Raw genomic sequence first — 12,380 nt, forward strand, 5'->3', positions numbered from 1 at the left:
ACCAGATGATTGTCAAACTACATTTTCTCTTTTGTTGTGAGGTTATCTCTTGATGATGCTTCTCATTTGTATCAAAGCTGTCTTTTTAGGTTTTTAGCTTATATATGTCATTCTTTTTCTTACTTTTTTTTAAATGAAGTATCTTTTCACAGCATCTAAGTTTATCGAAGTAGGTAAATCATTTCAGTCCATTTTTGCCAAAATCAATGCCCTACCAAAAAATATATTTTTTACCACATATGGACCTTCCTAATTTGGTGTCTATTTTTTTCAATTATCATGTTGATTTGAAAGTCCCTTTTCTGAAAGTAATGAGGGTAAATTTTCTTATCATGTGATCTCATCATCCTCTTCTGATACAATTAACCATGGTAAAGTGTTGTAAGCCTTTTCTTTTCAATAAGGTTTAACTGCTTGTAGTGATTTCGAAGCCATTCTGCTTCTTCTAACTTGACTTCCATCAAAACTCTTAATAAGGAAATTTTCACTTCAACTGGTAACATAGCTTTCATCCCATAAATAAAAAAGAATAGGGTGGCTCCAGTAGATATTCGGACTGATGTTTTATAATTATGTAAGATAAAAGGTAACTTTTCATATCAGTCTTTATAAGTATTAGTCATTTTATCGAAGATCTTTTTGATATTTTTGTTTACAACTTCTACTGTCCCATTCATCTTTAAATGATATGATACTGAATTATGATGATGGATCTTGAACTGAGTGCATATTTTATTCATTATTTTATCGTTCAATTTTTTGGCATTATAAAAAATAATCATCTTTGAAAGTCCATATCTGTATATTATCTTTTTTTTATGAACTTATATACCATCGATCATGTCACGCTAGCATACGATGTAGCTTTTACCCATTTCGTAAACTATTCAATCATCACAAAAATGAATCTATGCCCATGTAAAGTTTTTGGAGTGATGAGACCAATGACATCCATACTCCACATTGAGAATGGCCATAAGGGAGCTAAAACGTGCAATGTTGATGGAAGAACATGAATCTTATTAGTATAAATCTGACACATATGATAGTTTCTTGCATATTCAATATAATCACTCTTCATTGTCAACAAATAATAGTCAGTCTTTATAATTGTCTAGCCATCATACGACCACTTGCATGTACCTCACAAAATTATCATGTATTTTTTTAATAATCCTCTTTGCTTCAACTATATTCACACACATTAAAAGTGCCTTATCTCAATTTCTTTTATAGAAGTCATCTCTATCAAGAAAGAAACCTATAGCCAGCCTTCTAATAGTCCTTTTATCAGTTTCTATTGCATGTTCCAAATACTACTATATTTTAATATATTACATAATGTCATGATACCATGACTTCCTATCAACTTCTTGTTCAATACCTGAGCAATATATTGGTACATTTTTCACATCTAATTTGATAGATTGAATCTTGATATTTGCATGTATTTTGATCATTACAGCCAAAGTAACCAGTGCATTAACAATCTGGTTCTACTTTCTACACAGATGCTCAAATAGTACTTTTTAAATTTCTTGACAAACTCAAAGATGTATTTATGATACATGATTAACTTAAAATCTTTCATTTTCATTCACTTCATAATTGATAAATGACCAAAACTGAATTTCAAACACATCTAACACTTTGATCTTCTTTTCAATTGCTGCTTGCAGACCCATAACATAAATATCGTATTCAACCACATTGTTTGTGTAATTGAAATTCAATCTGGCCATGATAGGATAATAGTGTCCATCGAGAGATATTAAAATTACCCCAATACCATGGTCCAAAATATTAGCAGCTTCATCAAAATAAGTTCTTTGAGACTTTGTAATAGGTTCATTCTCTTCAATGGCTATCATATCTTCATAAAACAAATTCAGTTTCATTGGCTCATAATCTTTGATGACACGATCAATAAGAAACTTGGCAATTGCACCCCATTTAATAGCCTATTGAGTTACATAAACAATATTATATTTTGAAAGCATAACTTGCCATCATGCTATTTTTTCTGTCAATAAATGCTTCTTAAAGATATATTTAATAAGATCTAACTTTACTATGAGCTAAGTAGTGTGATAAAGCATGTATTATTTGAGTCTTTGAGCTGTCGAGGCCAATGCATAACATATCTTCTCCAATAGTGAATACTTAGATTCATAATCAGTGAACTTCTTGCTTAAGTAGTAAATTGCTCATTCTTTTTTATTAGTTTCATCTCTATGCCTCAGCACACATCTTATTAAATTTTCATGTATTATTAAGTATAAAATCAAAAGCTTTTCAGAAACTGACGACAACAATATAGATAGATTTAACAAATATTCTTTGACCTTATCAAAAGTTTTTTGGCATTCATCATTCCATTCTTTTGGATCATGTTTTCTAAAAACTTGAAAATAGGATCACACCTGTAGGTGAATTGAGAAATAAAATAAGTGATATAATTCAATTTTTTTAAAAAAACCTTGTACTTATTTTAAGTATGAATATGAGATAAGTTTTAAATAGCATGCATCATATTTGGATCCATTTTGATTCTTTTTTTACTAACCATAAAGCCTAATAATTTTTCTTCTAAGATTGACTACATAATCCTGTCTTTCACAAGATTTCATAATCATATCATCCATATGCACTTCTATCTCTTTATCCATCATGTCATAAAAGAAAAACACCATTGCTTTTTGATAAATAGCACTGACATTTTTTAACCCAAAAGGCATAACTTTGTAATAGAATGTGCCCCACATCGTTACAAACGTTATCTTTTTCATATCATTCTAAGCCATCTTAATCTGATTATAGCCTGAAAAGCTATCCATAAAGAAAAATGTGAAATGCTTGGCATTGTTATCCACTAGGGTATCAATATAACACAGGAAAAAGTTATCCTTGTAACTCACCCTATTTAGGTCCTAATAATTGACACACATTTTCATATTTCTATCATTATTAGAAATTGACACTATATTGGCTACCATTCCAAATATTTTTCCACCTATAAAAATCTAGCATTAAATTACTTTTTCACATTTTTTTTAAATTTTTAGCAGTATTTCTGACTTTATGCGTCTTCGTTTTTGTTATACTAGCTTGTACTTTAATTTTAAAGATAATTTGTGCTCTAAAATATTAGTACTAAGCCCTAACATATCTTGATAAGATCATGTAAATACATCTATGTATTCTCAAAATAGTTCTTCTAGTTTTTGCTTATTAGTTGGTGAAAAAGATGTACCAACTTTCACCTCTTTTTATTTTCATCATCCCCTAAATTCACTAATTCAGTAATTTTTTTAGTGAGGCTCAATTGGCTTATCTTCTTATTCTATTAGTTTTAACAAATTAGGAGGCAGTGTGTAATTATCATAATCTTTTTTATTATCAAGTTCGTCAATATGAATTAGGTTTTTGAAATTGAATCCAAAATTATTGTCATAATTATCTTTATGTTCATTAATTGAAAACTTACAAATAAGTGAAATGAAGAGAATATTGGCACACAAAAATGGAATGACATGAAAAATAATAAAGGGAGAATGAAAAGAGAAATGGACCGAATGAATGAAAATAAAAGCAAATAAAAAAAATAAAGATGTATCTTTTAAGTCTTTTATTAAAACGACAAATATAAACACACCACAAAAGATCTTCTAATGCTTATAGAGAGCAATTAGGTATTAAAAGTTTCATAGTATATTACTTTTCAAAAGTTTTAAAAATAACAGGTAGTTTCATGACTTTTTAATTATTCAGCTTGAAATTCAAAGGGTAAGGGTGCGCGAACAGTTTTTCATCCTGACTCTTTGTTGTCCCTATCCACTATCTAAATGGTCAACTTAGAAAAAGCTTTCATCAACTTCGTATTTGAGGCTTTAAGCGAATTTAGGTAACTACATCTTCCTATACAAAAAGAATCATAGAGATAAGAACTGATCATCGACTTCAACTTTGGCTCATATCCCTTAAGGTTAGCCATTTTTTTCTTTTTTCTCATTCATGATTTCCATTATATCCTCTCTTGTTAGTTTATGACCTAAGTCAAATTTGTCTTTCTTTTCATATATTACTAGTAGCTTTGTGATTCCTTATAGATTTTTTTTAAGTCCAACTTCAGGTTGCCATCCCATTTCAGTAAGCTACTTGACAACCATTCTAGTAGTCGTAGATAGGTACGATAAATATAATTTAGATTTGTCAGCCATATATGTAGCATTGGTAGTCTTGAAAGATTTATAAGAGTATTCCAAAACTTCATTAGCTATTTCAACATAAAGAGTGTTTACTGGTTAGGTTACCAGTAATTTTCTTCTTTTGTCACATATATAAGCCTTCTATCCACAATGAAATTGACTTTTTAATGCAACGAGAATGAAACAACACCTACCATATGAATCTATGGCCTACTCAATAAGTAACTAAATGAGTGAAAGATATCCATAACTTAGAATTTCACATTGAAAGTACAAAGGCCAATCTATCACAACATTTCTATTCTCTCAACACTTTTTTTTTAGTCCTATTAAATGTTCGAGCTACCATGTGATTAGGCTTCATGTAAGATTCATAAATAGGTAGTTTTACTAAAGTAGTCATAGGCATAAAATTGATTGATTAGCCATTGTCGATCAGAACCATAACCATTATATAACTCTTATATTTTATAATAATATAGAGAGCCTTGGTACTTCTTTGATAATTAGGAGAAATCTCTTCATTACTAAAATAGATGTAGTTTAAAATTACCAAATTACCAACAAGCTGTTCCACGTATTCAATAGAGATATCGTGAGACACATATGCTTGATTCAACACTTTTAGTAAAGTATTACGGTGTAACTCGAAGTTTAGTAATAATGACAATAGTAAAATTTTAGCTGACATCTTATTTAACTACTCTACCACACTATACTCGTTATGTTTTATTAGTTTTAAAAATCACAGCTTCATTTTTAGAGATTGACTTCTAACATTTTTTATTAGGGACTGCCATAAGATTACTCTGACTTTTCTTTTATTCTTTAACCTTTGCTTTTTTTCTTACTTTTTCTAGTGTTTTTAGAGTGTAACATGTCTTACTTTAAGTCATACTTCTTATGCTCGTTATGTTTATAATATCTGGATTGACTACAACGTTACAATTGTATTTCTATGGGATTGCTTTATCATTCTGGTATGAAAAAATATCAAAGACTTTAATTGTTACTACTGGTCGAGAGATGAGCTTTTTTAGCCTCGGAGTTGGTTTTCATCATAATAGATAGTTACTAGTTTACCCACAAACTTATTCTTCGAATCAACAGTAGACACTTCAGCTTTCATCAAATATTTTTTTCTTCATAAAACTCTATCTGATCCATATCCATTAAATTCTGTAACTCTTGATAAAATTAATCATAACTCTCAATAGAATATCTTAAAGCACCTTTGTGATATCTTAGCTTTCGATTGACTTAATCGCTCTGAAGTAATTTTATGGCTTTATTGACTTCAATATATCAGCCTTGACTAAGGCTTCAAACACCTTAGTCATCAGAGTTTTAACTTTATCTATCTCTTTCTTCATGTAACTTGCTTACCCATCAATTAAAGTATTTATTAATGATCTAGTATGATTTGGTAGAGTGTTTATATTAACATTTAGAGTCCTTCGTTGGTTGGTATCAAAGTTTAATACCCTTTCATTGATTACCCCTTACATTTTATGCTTTAAAATAATGTAATTTTTTGTAGAATGACTTGAGTTTCTATAATGATAATCACAATGCGCATTGAGATCATATCATTTGAAAAACGAAGATTTTAAAAGTTCAACAATAACAAGAGCTAGTAAATATTTATCAACAAGTTGAGAATACATATTTATATATGTCATAGGGATAGGGGTGAAAGTGATTTTTTCTTAGATATTTTTTGGGGCTGTTAGATTAGTAAGTGCAATAGGATAGATGTTTGCATAAGTGGGTGTTTGAAAATATGGCTAAAATTTAAGTGGATAAGTTGGCTATTATAGCGACTGATACGATTAATATGGATAATGAATAGATATAATATTATTTATGGAAGGGTAATAGGTTTGGTACACTAGTGTGGGGTACGGAGTGAAACATCTAAACTATTACCCCATACAGTTCACTGCTTGGACTTTATTGTTTTTCTTTTTAGGAGCTTCGTATTTTTTTGCTTACTTATCTCTTCTGCATGGAGCTTGCTATTTTTTATGACATTTTTAATAATCTCACCTGATATCACCATATCTATAAAGTTTTTGGTTGAATTGTCTATCAGTCTTTTATAATAAAATGCTTTTAGGTTGTTCACAAATAGGACAGTTGTCTCTTTTTCAGTGAAAGAAGGTTATACTTGTACGACCATATCTCTCTATTTTTGTGTAAACTCTTTAAAGTTTTTTGTTGCCTTCTTTTTCATGTTCTACAAAGATAGACAATTTGAAACTAAATCTATGATATATCAGTATTATGTAAAGAATGTCCTCATGAGCTCCTTTCAAAAATAAATATGAGTCTTGTCTAGTTAAACATATCATTTGGGTTTAGAACCTAAAGGCTATCTTGAAATACATGATTAGCAACTTCTCATTTACGATAATACATGGTGACTTAAGTTATTAGGCATTTTATGTCATCATATTTTTTAAATTCAGGGACTTTGAATTTGGGTGAAATGGCCACGTCTAGGACTAAATAAAGCTCGACTGTGTTTGCGGAGTCATAAAAGTTTATTTTTTTTATAACCCTAAGTTTTTCTTCTAATAATTTCATTTTCTGCTGATCACTAGTATTTTTCACTTTCTCATATGTCTTTATCCTTAACTTTTCTCTCTTATTAGGATCATCTAAGTCAGGAATCAAGACTGCCTCGAATGGTTTTTCTACCATTACGAGATTAGCAAAATTTTAAAACTATCCTGAAATAGGTGTGGATATCATTCCTTAATAAGGATAGAAATATCCTTTGGGAGTAAGAATTTACACTTTAGCTCTTTAAGAATGTTGGGTTAGTTGTGGCTTAAACCCTAAAGAGTATATAGGATCCACCATATCTGAAGATTATTTTTGAAAGCTAGGTTTCCTTTTACCACTTTTTTTTATCAAAATTTTTGAACATGTCTATTATCTTACTAAGATCCCTTTTTAGTTCCTCTTGAGCCTTTTCAGTGTTCTCAAATTGACTGACCTATTCTTATTATATGGTTCTTGTTTGAGCTCTGGTGTTCTATGAATAATGAGTAAGTTGAGTCAATATTTTTTATGGACAAGCTATTTTTGAACTTTTATTAGTACAAATTTTTTAAAAATTAAAATGTTATGCATTAAAAAAAAATTTAAAACTTTTTTTGTGATTTTTTAAAGAATATGATTAAATATAGTGCATATGATACATGAATGCAAGTGAAAAATGTTTGTTATTGGACTAATTTTAATATTAAAAATTTTCATTGATTTCATACAATTTTTATTAGATGAGGTTTATCATCTTAGAATTATATTCATAGAAATATTTGACTTGCTCATAATGATCGTTGGCCTCGACTAGAAAGTTCACTAGATGATATCCATATTCTCCTACAAGATTAACTTCTTTTCTTAATGCCTTTACCTTTTCAATCATCTTCTATGCTTTCTTTACTATCTCATAAACTTGATTGGTTAGGTATTCTATATACTGTTGCCTTCTTAAACTTTTGCTTTTCATTTTATGTAAGTATTTTTTTTTTAATTATATGTGAAGATTCAATCTTTTTTCTTTCTCTGTCACTCATCTATTATTACTGAAATATGATTCTTATGGTCTTGCAGTTGCTACTCTAACCCTTGGATCACTTGGTGAAACAATTCTTTTTCATTTAGTACTTCAAGAAGTTTTTTTCTCTCTTTTGTGAGCAGAGCATTCAACCTTTCCTTTTTTTTTTTGGCATTCAACCAATTTTTTCAAAGTTGTAGAGTATAATCCCTTATAATTCTAGCATTCTTAAGAAATTCTAGTGACCACTTTTATCTTTTCTTAATCTTTGCCTTTTTATTAGTTCATTTACTTTCGGAGCTCGTCCATTTCATGTTACTAACTAAGGTAAGACTTGATAAATTTTTCAATCTTGAATTAGACTTGTAACCTTTTATTTTTTAGTGCAAAATTTTTAAATTATTATTGGCCACATCTTGTTCTTTTATAACCCTTTCCAATTTGCTCATTTGTACTTTTACTTCGTATTTCAATTGTTTCATCTTTTCACGAAGTTTTAGATCTTTTAAATTTTTTTTTAGCTTTCAATTCCTTTATAACAAGCTTGACTTTTAATAATTACACTTTTGTCAAAAGGTTAGCTGATTGATGTGAACCATTATCAGAAGAGAACACTATGTCTTTTAGTCACTTCGCTCTCTAAATCTGACAACTAGGAGTGACTTTATCGATGAAAGACCCTAATCTCATCTTTCATATTTTTTTTCATGATTGGATTAACTGCTCTAAGGTTTTTAGTGGATTGGACTCGTCATAAGTAAAGAAAGACCCTAATCTCATCTTTCACATTTTTTTTCATGATTGGATTAATTGCTCTAAGGTTTTTGGTGGATCGGACTTGTCATAAGTAAATTCTATTTAAACTAGGGCATAAGTAGCAAAAACAAACAATTTTGCACTAAATTACCTAAGCACCATAAATGGAGAAAACTTACCACACCCCATAGTCCTGACAGCAGTATCCATGGTTTATTTTCTCCTTGATACAACATGGGCATACGAGGCATCTATGGCACTATCCATTTTATTTCATTTTCGATTAGCCTTCGCAAGAATATAATCCATTTTTCTTTGGTCTTTAATGTCAATAATTGACTTTTGTAAAACTCTTTGATTGGTGCCTTATTTCAAAGATATGACTTTGAGAATGCACCATTCTCACACTTGAAATAACTTTAACCCACATATATAATAGTGCTACACACCTTATGAATTATCTTTTTTTATTTTGTTGACAAAAATTCAATGACTTGATGGTTTTAGCTAAGACTGCTGGTGCATGATTAATTGCTTGAGTTTTAATTTGCTAAAAAAAGTTCATTATAGTTTTCTAGATGTAACCCAAAGACTTAAGAAGATCACTATACCATACAATGCCAAAGCAAACACAGTCATGCCGTGATCATTATCTAAATGCCCTTGAATAAAATTTTAAAAGAAATCTTAATGGATACTGAGATATTCATCTTTATGCTTTGTGAAGAAATCTATAGTTTTCACTTTAACCCCCATAAGCTTGGCCAACTTTTTACGATAACTTGATTTCAACTTTTGGGTAAACACTTTATCTGGACACTATAGTTTTATATCGAGTAAAATTAAATACTCTTTAATAGTTGACACCAAATCTTCTTGATTAAAAGTGAAACATTTATAGGATGATCTCAAAATTGTATAGCTACCTTGACCAACTGTTCCTTGATCACTATTCAAATGAGGGATTTAATAAACCTATATTTCTTGTAAAAGTTTTCTTTTTTTTTTTCACTTAACTGACCCTGGATGACAGTTAAGTCTTCTAAATTATTTTGTATGAGATCTAAATGCACATTTTCGAATAACTCAGATGTATAACCAATGAGCAAACATATACTTCATTATATGATTCACATGAAACATTGATAAAGGACGAGCAAATTTATAGTCTACAAGATCTATGAAGGACTTCTGGAGAGAAAAATATCTTAGAACAAATACCTCGATATAGAACTGTATAATATAATTTATGTAAGAAACAAAATTAAGTTAGTGTGAAGATATGGTTTGAGATTGAGAAAAAAATGCTTTTGTTTTGTTTTGTTTTTTGGTGAGATTTTTTTTTTGTTTTTATTTTATTATTACACACGACTTTTATTCTTACATGTTTAAGACTTTGATACTTTCTACAAAAAGGTAAGCGAGACTCTACCTAAGGTTAGCTTCCTAAGCTTATTACATGCTTAGTTCAGATTGACACACTTCTAGAGATTCTTAAATTATTTCTCACTGTTGTGCATGATGAACTAATAAAGTACTCCAATTCTCACCAATTACAGATTACGAATGGAAAATGTTCGATTGGAGTGAAAGTATTTCGCTTGTCATTGCAGAGGTTATCACCTCAAAAGGGTATAGGTACTCTACTTTCTTTTACAAGAAATAGACCTTAGGTATAGAGCTCATGCATAAGATGCAGTGAGTTATCATATGTGCAAATGTTTCCTAATTTATTGAAAATAATATATATAAAAAAATGAATAATGAATAAAAGGCATAAGAAAATGCATGTGGATTGTTCTTTTTGTTTTCAATTAGTTTTTTTATTTTTGATTTTTGATTGGTTCTTATTTCTCTATTTTTTTATTGAAAAAGAATTAAAATCTAGAAACTTAAAATTAATTACTGATTAAAAATGTTTTAAAGCAAATTTGAAAATAACAAGTAATTAATTTTGGCCTGAATCTCGAAAAAAATAACCATCCTTAGTGGAGTCGCCAATCTATCGTAACGTTTTTGGAGTTACCGAATGAATTTGAAAACAAAATTAAAAAAAAAAAAATAAAGTCACAACAATGTTTTTGGCTAGGTGTGATTGACCAACATATCATTTTAATAAAATTTTAAAAGTAATTAAAATTTATTAAAAAAATAATTTTAGGGTCTGTGAGACAAGTTGGGTCGAGAGTTGGTTATGCTTAGGAAAATATTAGTACCCTTACAGTGCCTATTTAAAATGATACCAATTAATTACACGTTATCATTTAATTCTGATAAAAATAGTTTTAGACTTGATATTTGAAATATAATAATCTTGACTTCTTTTGTTTATTGAAATTTTAATTAATAATTATTATTATTGTTATTGTTGTTGTTCCATTTTATTAAGGAAAAATAAATTAGAATCCTTTTATTGAAATAATTTTTAAAATGTTTTAGTACATTTATAACATTAGAAGAACTCTTTCTCACCTAAAGATTTCTTAAGCATCGCTTTTTGAAATACTTTCAAATCTCATCCTCGAAGACCTGAATTTATTTTTTAAAAAAAGTCATGTATGTAATGCAAATGATAATATGTTGATGCATACATTTTATTTTTCTTTTAGAAGTTTTATTTTAATTTTATATTATTAATGTTATTGTTTTGAAGAAAAAAAAATTTATCATATTAAAAAAAATTTATAAATACTCCAATATACTGGTAGTATTTAAAAAAATTTTTCTCACCTAAAGATTTTTAAGGTATAACTACTCGGAATACCTTAAAATCCCATCATTGGGTAAATATTTCTTTTCCTTCATTTGTTATTATTTTATTTTTAACAAATTAGTTAATTTTTATTTTTATTATATAATTTTTAGTTAGTTTTTATTTTTACTTTATAGAAAAAAGGAAAGTTTTATTGTATTAAATTTTTTTTATAAATTCTTTAATACGTTGGTAGTATTTTAAAAAATCTTCGCACTTAAAAATTTCATAAGTATCTTTACTCTGAATATCTTTGAATCTTGTCCTTAGATAAAAATTTCATTTATTGCATTTCTTAATATTTTTGGTTATTCCCCATTTTTCAAATTAAAAAAATCAAAATTTAAAAATCATTTTTTTAATGTTAGGATAATAACCTTTAGTTATTATTTTTGTTACAATTATATTGTTTTATAAAGTTCATTTTAACTTTTAGTAGAAAACAATTAGACTTTGTTTTTCATTATTTAGTGATTTTTTTTGTTTTTATTTTTATTAATTTCATATTATAAAAATAACAAATATTCATCCTAAGAAATTTAGAAAATTTTAACATGTATAAATATTAATAATAAAACTCAAAATAACAAAAACAATACATATAAAAAATAAGTTAGAAATTTTTTTTTAAAAAAATTTTTACATGAATTGGGCCGGAATGGGTTTAGCATCGGTTCAATGATTTAAACTGATCAACACTGGTCTAGAGGCTTATTCAATTGGACTAGTATGGGTAGAATGGAGTCGAGTTGCGGGTTGACACACAAATCTTAAGGGTTCAAAACGATATCGTTTTGACCCCTAACTATCTATATAAAAGCTAAAAAAAAAATTGTTAATTTTCTCCTTTTTTTAATAAAAAAAAAATCCAAAAATTCTTTGAACTAAAAAAAAAAAGGGCTAGCCAATTGTCAGAAACTAGTCACCATTAGCCATCGTTAGTTGTCATTGATGATCAAAAAACACCAAAAACACACTTCTCGCCTCCCTCTTTACAAATTCAATATCCTTTTCACCAAAAAAAGTCCAAATGGCCTAGATTTACTCTTTAGCTTTAGGCCAAAAATCTTTTTTCTTTTTAAGTTTTTGTGGA

This window comes from Durio zibethinus, chromosome 11, assembly GCF_047325235.1.
Source record: "Durio zibethinus cultivar Kanyao isolate XHJ-2024 chromosome 11, ASM4732523v1, whole genome shotgun sequence".
Taxonomy (NCBI): Eukaryota; Viridiplantae; Streptophyta; class Magnoliopsida; order Malvales; family Malvaceae; genus Durio; species Durio zibethinus.